Source organism: Neophocaena asiaeorientalis, unplaced genomic scaffold, assembly GCF_003031525.2.
Source record: "Neophocaena asiaeorientalis asiaeorientalis breed wild unplaced genomic scaffold, Neophocaena_asiaeorientalis_V1.1 scaffold46, whole genome shotgun sequence".
Taxonomy (NCBI): domain Eukaryota; kingdom Metazoa; phylum Chordata; class Mammalia; order Artiodactyla; family Phocoenidae; genus Neophocaena; species Neophocaena asiaeorientalis.
Genome location: NW_020175393.1, coordinates 10,631,474 through 10,639,940, shown reverse-complemented (window position 1 = coordinate 10,639,940; position 8,467 = coordinate 10,631,474). Strand labels below are relative to the sequence as shown.

The 8,467-nt window shown below is 42.3% G+C and overlaps 1 protein-coding gene and 1 non-coding gene across 2 annotated transcripts in view; one reads left to right on the top strand and one right to left on the bottom strand.

Annotated features, from left to right (window-relative positions):
- SPATS1 (spermatogenesis associated serine rich 1) overlaps positions 1–8,467 on the bottom strand; it is a 53,139-nt gene that overhangs the window by 38,931 nt on the left and 5,741 nt on the right. The gene's annotated exons all lie outside the window — the stretch shown is intronic.
- Positions 1,601–1,705, top strand: LOC112414088 (U6 spliceosomal RNA). The gene has a single exon (XR_003006071.1). It is a non-coding gene; the product is annotated as a U6 spliceosomal RNA (small nuclear RNA).

Below are 8,467 nucleotides of genomic sequence, written 5' to 3'. Positions count from 1 at the left end.
CAAAAATAAATAAATATAAATTTTTTAAAAAGTCATGGAAAATAGTCATGGGATAATTGACTTGAGATGTCACAACCTAATCCATTGTGTCATATGAAGAAAAGATCTGTTAATAGAAGATGCATGACGTCTAGAAGCATAAGGTCTAGAAAGGAGAAGACCAAGGGTCAAGAACACAAGAGTTGGGACCTCCCTGGTGGTCCAGTGGTTAAAACTTCACCTTCCAATGCAGAGAGTGTGGGTTTGACCTCTGGTCAGGGAGCTAAGATCCCACATGCCTCGCAGCCAAAAAACCAAAAACATAAAAAAGATGCAGTATTGTAACAAATTCAATAAAGACTTTAAATATGGTCCACATTAAAAAAAAAAAAAAACTAATGAAAAAAAGAATGCAAGAGCGTGTCTCCAGCTCTGTCCAGGGGATGGTATATGCTAAGTTTGGCCCAGGTGAACATTCCAGTTGGATTTGCAGGCATGCATCTGGCCACCCGAGGTCAGTGATGTCAGCCACTAAGCCATCATCCTACTTACTCCCCTGGCTACCTTGTTCTGCTCACCAAGGACGCTTCTAAGACACTTGTTCTCATTCCCATGGGAGACAGAATGCAATGGCCATCTGCCTCAAGTGTCTGATCCACTTGGCAGTTCCATGTCTCCTCGTTCTGGCTTGTGTAGTAATCGCCTGTGAAGTGGGCCAGCATGATACCAGGGATTGAACCCGGGCCTCCACAGTGAAAGCCTGGAATCCTAACCACTAGGCCACCAGGGAACTACCCAGATATTTTAGTTTCTGGATTTGCAATCCTGAGAACCAAACTGTAAGCCCTGGTGCTATCATGTCATTTGGAAATCCTGCCCAATCGGCCAGCGGACTTCCGCTAGCTCACATTGCTATCGTGACTCTCTATAGCTTTAAGTGCCTAAAACAATAGGAAAACCAGTAATATTTGTAATCTCCTTGTCCATATGGAAATTCAAAGGTGGATTCTAATTACCTTCCCTCTTTCCCACTCTTCATACCTGGTCCCCTTGATCCTTTTACTCTCTCCCCCTCCCACCCCAAAACACATATATACCTGAAGGGTCCGAATTCCACGCCAGTTGGTTCTACACGGTTTCCCCTTGAGGGCTCGGAATTACTGAAGGGGGTCCTTTCAGCCCTTCGCGTCCCACATTCACTAAAGGAATCTCAGTCCTTCAGAGCAAAACTTCTCCAAGACAAAGAAAATTTCATCCCCCAAAAAAGATTTATCACAAAAATTTCAAACATAAACAAAAGTTGAAAGCATTTTACAGTAAGCACTCATATACACACCACTTAGATTCTACAATTGTTAACATTTTCCTATATTTGCCTTATCACCTTATCACACATCCATCCCATCCATCAATCCAATCCATCCAATTTTTGGTGCATTTCTAAGTAAGGTACAAATACCAGGACATTTCACTCCTAAATATTTCAGTATGCATATCATCAACTAGACTCTATTTGTTTAGGGTTTGGTTTTTTTTTCCTAGCATTTTCCACCCTTACTCTTGTTAACAAAAATAGTTCAACTCTTCTTGCATGTTTAGAAGTTGTTGTTGTTTGTAAAATATATCTTTGGCAGCACATATACTAAAACTGGGATGAAACAGAGAAAATTAGCACAGCCACTGCCCAAGGACAACATGCAAATTCTGTGAAATGCTCCATGTTAAAAAAAATACTGTGATAACACCTCACACCCACTAGGATGGCTACTATCAGAAAAACAGAAAATAACAAGTATTGACAAGGATATGGGGACCCTTGGTGGGAATGTAAAATGGTACAGCCATACTGTGGAGAACAGTATGGCCATTCCTCAAAAAATTAAAAATAGAACTACCTTATGATTCAGCAATTCCACTTCTGGGTATATACCCAAAAGAAGTGAAAACAGGGTCACAAAGAGATATTTGTATGCCCGTGTTCATAGCAGCATTATTCACAATAATTAAAATGTGGAAGCAACCCAAGCATCCATCAACAGATGAATGGAGAAGCAAAATGTGGTCTATACGTACAACGTAATATTACTCAGCCCTTAAAAGGAAGGAAATTCTGACATATGCTACAACGTGGGTGAACCTTGAGGACATTATGCTACAGTGTGGATGAATCTTGAGGACGTTATGTTAAGTGAAATCAACCAATCACAAAAAGACAAATACTGTATGATTCTACTTACATGTGCTACTTAGAGTAGCCAAAATCATAGAGATGGAAAATAGAATGGTGGTTGCCAGGGGCTGGAGAAAATGGGGGAACAGGGAATTATTGTTTAACAGGTACAGAGTTTCAGTTTTGTAAGAGGAGGAGTTTTGAATATGGATGGTGGTGATGGTTGCACAACATGAATGTACTTAATACCACTGAACCATACATGTAAAAATGGTTGAGATGGTAATTTTTATGTGTTTTTTAACCACATTAAAAAAAACTGGAAAAATTACATACTGGGAAATGTTTTGACATGAATTCTGACAAATGCATACAATAGCGTAAACCATCTCCTATGAGGAAAGAACATTTCCAGCATGCCAGAAAGTTCCCTCAAGTCCTTCCTAAGTCTATGTCTGCCCTACCCTCAGAGGCAACCACTTTTTTAAAAATCAGATTAGGGAATTCCCTGGTGGCCCAGTGGTCAGGACTCCGTGCGTTCACTGCCAGGGGCCGGGTTCCAACCCTGGTCAGGGAACTAAGATCCCACAAGCCTCATAGCCACCAAAAAAAAAAAAAAAAATCAGGTTAAAAAATTATTTTCCCTGTTCTAAAACTTTGTAGAAATGGAATCATGAAGTACGTATTCTGTGGAAGTCGTCTTTTTTTTTTCTCTTTTTTAAATATCTTGATCTAATTTAGTTTATTTTTATTTATTTTATTTATTTTTGGCTGCTTTGGGTCTTCATTGCTGCACGCGGGCTTTCTCTAGTTGCAGCGAGCAGGGGCTACTCTTCGTTGTGGTGCACGGGCTTCTCATTGCGGTGGCTTCTCTTGTTGCGGAGCATGGGCTCTAGGCACGCAGGCTTCAGTAGTTGTGGCACGAGGGCTCAGTACTTGTGGCTCACGGGCTCTAGAGCACAGGCTCAGGAGTTATGGCGCACGGGCTTAGTTGCTCCGCAGCATGTGGGATCTTCCCGGACCAGAGCTCGAACCCGTGTCCCCCGCCTTAGCAGGCGGATTCTTTATTTATTTATTTATTTATTTTTTGCGGTATGCGGGCCTCTCACCGTTGTGGCCTCTCCCGCTGCGGAGCACAGGCTCCGGATGCACAGGCTCAGTGGCCATGGCTCACGGACCCAGCCGCTCCGCGGCATGTGGGATCTTCCCGGACCAGGGCACAAACCCATGTCCCCTGCATCGGCAGGCAGACTCTCAACCACTGCGCCACCAGGGAAGCCCAAGCAGGCGGATTCTTAACCACCGCTCCACCAGGGAAGCCCTGTGGAAGGCTTCTTTCCTTCAGCATGTTTTTGAGATTTATCCATGTTGCATATATCAGTAGTTTGTTCTTTTACTGTGCTAAGTTGTATTTCATCACGTGACCATACCACAATTCTCCTGTTGATGGACACCTGGACGGTTTCAAGTTCTTGGCTAATCCAAGTAAAGTTGTTATGAACATCCATGTACAAGTCTTTTTGAAAATGCATGTTTTCATTTCGTTTGGTTAAATATCTAGAAGAGGAATTGCTAGGTCATGGGATGATGTGATTTTTTTTTTTTGGTTGCACTGGGTCTTAGTTGTGGCAGGCAGCCTCATTAGTTGTGGCATGCAAACTCTTAGTTGCAGCACGCATGTGGGATCTAGTTCCCTGACCAGGGATCAAAACTGGGCCCCCTGCATTGGGAGCGCAGAGTCTTAACCACTGTGCCACCAGAGAAGTCTCGATGATATAATGCTTGATAAGGTTGGATTTAGGTCTACCATTCTATATGTTTTCTCTCTGTCTCTATTCCTCTATTTGTTCCTCTATTCCTCCTTTCCTATCTTCTTTTTCCATTTTAACTTCTCTATTGGCTTTTTAACTATACTTTGTCCTTTTTTTTTAGGTAAAATTTACATAACAAAATTAACTGTTTTTTAAAATGTTCAATTTGGGGCTTCCTAATTGCTAGGTCATGGGATGATGTGATTTTTTTTTTTTGGTTGCACTGGGTCTTAGTTGTGGCAGGCAGCCTCATTAGTTGTGGCATGCAAACTCTTAGTTGCAGCACGCATGTGGGATCTAGTTCCCTGACCAGGGATCAAAACTGGGCCCCCTGCATTGGGAGCGCAGAGTCTTAACCACTGTGCCACCAGAGAAGTCTCGATGATATAATGCTTGATAAGGTTGGATTTAGGTCTACCATTCTATTTGTTTTCTCTCTGTCTCTATTTGTTCCTCTATTCCTCCTTTCCTATCTTCTTTTTCCATTTTAACTTCTCTATTGGCTTTTTAACTATACTTTGTCCTTTTTTTTTAGGTAAAATTTACATAACAAAATTAACTGTTTTTTAAAATGTTCAATTTGGGGCTTCCCTGGTGGCGCAGTGGTTGAGAGTCCGCCTGCCGATGCAGGGGACGCGGGTTTGTGCCCCGGTCCGGGAAGATCCCACATGCCGTGGAGCGGCTGGGCCCGTGAGCCATGGCCGCTGAGCCTGCGCGTCCGGAGCCTGTGCTCCTCAACGGGATAGGCCACAACAGTGAGAGGCCCGCTTACCACAAAAATTTAAAATAAAATAAAATAAAATAAAATGTTCAATTTGGTGGCATTTAGTACATTCACAATGGTGTGCAACCATCACCTCTGTCTACTTCTAAAACATTTCCATCATCCCAAAATAAAACTCCATACTCATTAAGCAGTCACTACCTATTCCCCCCTCTCTCAGTGCCTGGCTACTGCCAATCTATACTACCTCTATGGATGTACCTATTCTGGACATTGTATATAAATGGAATCACACAACATGTGGCCTTTTGGTTTAGCTTCTTTCAGTTTAACATTTAACAGAATGTTTTAGAGGTTCATCCACATTGTAGCATGTATCAGTACTTCATTTTTAAGCCTGAGTAATATTCCACTGGATGTATATACCACGTTTTGTTTATCCATTCTTCTGTTGATGGACATTTGCGTTGTTTTCACTCTTTGGCTATTGTGAATAGTGCTTCTCATTGCATTATTTTTGAGTGTTTGTTCTACAGCAGCTATTTTCAAGTGTTTTGGTTTCAGGCCCCCTTTACACTCCTAAAAAGTATTGAAGACCCCCCCAGAGAGGGGCCTTTTATGTGGGAGATATAGATAGATAAAATTAAACTAAAAATTTTATTTATTTTTAAGTAAAATAAACATGAAAACCATTACATGTTTGCATAAACAACATGTTTTTATGAAAAATTTATTTTCAAAAATATACTGAGAAGAGAGGCAATGTTTTACATTTTTGCAACTCTTTAACGGCTGGCTTAATAAAAGACAGATGAATGCTCAAATCTACTTCTGTATTCAATCTGCTGGGATGTGTTGTTTGGGTTGGCATATATGAAGAAAATACACCTTACAAACATACGTAGTTGGGAAAAGGAGGACCTTGAAGACCTCCTGAATGTGTTTGGGGACCCCCAAAGTCTTTGTACCACACTTTAAGAACCACTACTCTAGGCATTATGACATATATCCTTAACTTTCCAGAGTCTACCTAGAGTAAATATTATACCACCTCATGTAAAATATAAGAACTTTGCAACTGTATAATTCTTAGTCATATATATTACATAACACAAAGGACAGGAGCAATTAAAAAAAACTATACAATTGCAAAATTCCTTTGCTTCAAACAGTTAAATGTGTTTTAAAGAAACTGAGGGAAAAAGATAGCCTTTTATATTTATTCACAGTCACCATCCCCAGTGTTCTCCATTCACCTAAAGACTCGACTTTCTGTCTGGTAGTACTGCCCTTCAGCCTGAAGAATTTCCTTGTGGTGCAGTTGGCTGACAATAAACTCTCTTAGTTTTTTGTTTTTGTTTTTGTTTGGTTTGGGTTTTTTTTGGCCCCGACGCACAGCCTGCAGGATTTTAGTTCTCCGACCAAGGATCAAACCCAAGCCCAGCAGTGAAATCGTCAAGTCCTAACAACTGGACATCCAGGGAATTCCCACACTCTCATTTTTGTCTTTAGCCTTAAAAGATATTCATCTGAAGTAAAGCATTGTTCCATCAAAAAAACCCCAAAAAACAAAAACAAAAGGGCCTCCCTGGTGGCACAGTGGTTAATAATCCACCTGCCAATGCAGGGGACACAGGTTCGAGCCCTGGTCCGGGAAGATCCCACATGCCGCAGAGCAACTAAGCCCGTGTACCACAACTACTGAGCCTGTGCTCTACAGCCCGTGAGCCACAACTACTGAGCCTGCATGCCACAACTACTGAAGCCTGCGTGCCTAGAGCCCGTGCTCCACAACAAGAGAAGCCACCGCAATGAGATGCCTGCACATCACAATGAAGAGTATCCCCCGCTCGCTGCAACTAGAGAAAGCCCGCGCGCAGCAACAAAGACCCAGCACAGTCAAAAATAAAATAAATTTTTTTAAAAAAGTAAACACAACAGGAAAACAAAAAGATATTTATGCTGCATATGGCATTCTGGGTTGATAGTTTTTTTCTTTCAGCACTTTAAAGATGACTTTCCAATGTCTTCCGGCCTCTATCGTGACTATCTCTTTAACATAATTTTAAAATGTTACAGGCTAACACTCTCTTATCTCTTTCTCCACCTTAAACAACAAAGCTTCCGAAGGAGGGAGGGTGGGAGGAGCCATATATACATACATATATTTTTCATTATGCTTTTGTTTAAGGTTTGAGTTTTAAGATTTGAGCCATGATACTAACTAAGGCTGTTAGATGAGATGAGGGCCTGTATGGATAGTGTTTAGCACTCAAATACGGGCCAAGGTTCAGGGCTTCAAACACTTCCCTGCAAACACCCTTACTCATGCCTGCCCCCCTCCCTCCATCACACTCAGATGGCAGAACTGCAGCCCTAATTACACCCAATAATCCATCTGCTCTGTGCTTGCTCCTGAGCAGCTAAGCATGGATGGAGAAAATCCCATTGTGCTGATCAGTTTCAGTGTAAATCGAAACCTCAAATCTTAAATGAGCAGCCAATGCTACCAGCTAATCCTACCGCACTTCCCTAGTAAATCTTCTCTCTTTCAAGACAGCAATTTCACCTCTTCACCTCACTGCATATTCATTAAGGAAACAGATGCTTGAAGGTGAGTCCTCCCTCGCCTTCCCAGCCCTAGATCCACTGACCTATTGCATTTGTATCCAGATCTCCTCCTCTTATTGTAATGGAAGGAGTGTCCTTGCTTGTGGCTGCAGACTATCCCTCCACTTTGTACTGAATTTTTCAATCCCTTCAAGTACTTAAAAACTTGGCTACTGAAATGATCCTCTCATTCTCTTGCTTTGTCAGTTTCTTCTCCATACTGGATCATACCCATCTGCATACAAATAAGACTTAATGTTGCAGTTCTTAAAAATAAATATGCTGGGGACTTCCGTGGTGGTCCAGTGGGTAAGACTCTGTGCTGCCAATGCAGGGGGCCCGGGTTCGTTCCCTCGTTGGGAAACTAGATCTCACATGCATGCTGCAACTAAGAGTTCACAGCTAAGAGCCCGCATGCCGCAACTAAGAAGTCCTCATGCCGCAACTAAGAAGCTTGCATGCTGCAACTAAGACCCGGTACAGCCTAAAAAAATAAACATGCTCCCTAGAGCCCATAGCCTCTTCCAGACTCTACTTTTTTTTTTTCTGCTTCTCTTTTTCTGCAAAATCCCTCCAAAGTTGTTTCTATTTCCTGTCTCTACCTTCTCACCCCCGCTTCTCACTCCAGTTGGGCTTTCCATCCAACCATCTCACTGAAACTTCTCCCACTTTGCCCAATCCATTCATTAGGTCTCTGCTCTTATCTTGTTCAGCCCTCAGCAGCACTTGATACAGCTACTCCCTCCTACCTGAACATCATCTTCTCTTCCAGTTTTCCTCCTAACCCCCATGGCTTTCTCAGGCTTCCCTGCAGGGGTCTCCTCTTCCAGCTCCCCAGAATACAGGCCAGGACATGACTCTCCTCTCTTCTCCTCCATCCTGCTCTTCCACTAGGTGCTCTCATCCAGGACCACCAATGTACCAGTGACTCCCAAATCTATAGCTATAACCCTGATCTTGCTTCTGCACTCCTGACTTTTATATCCAACATTGAGTGACATCTCCACTTGGATGTCTAAACTTAATGTGTCCAAAACAAACTCTTGATTTCCCTTCCACGGACCTGCTTCCCCAGGCTTTCTGAGGTCAGTGAATGGAAACACCACCTACCTAGTTTCAGGTCAGAACTTAGAAATTGGTCTTTTCTCTTTCCCTGCATCCTATCCATCAGCT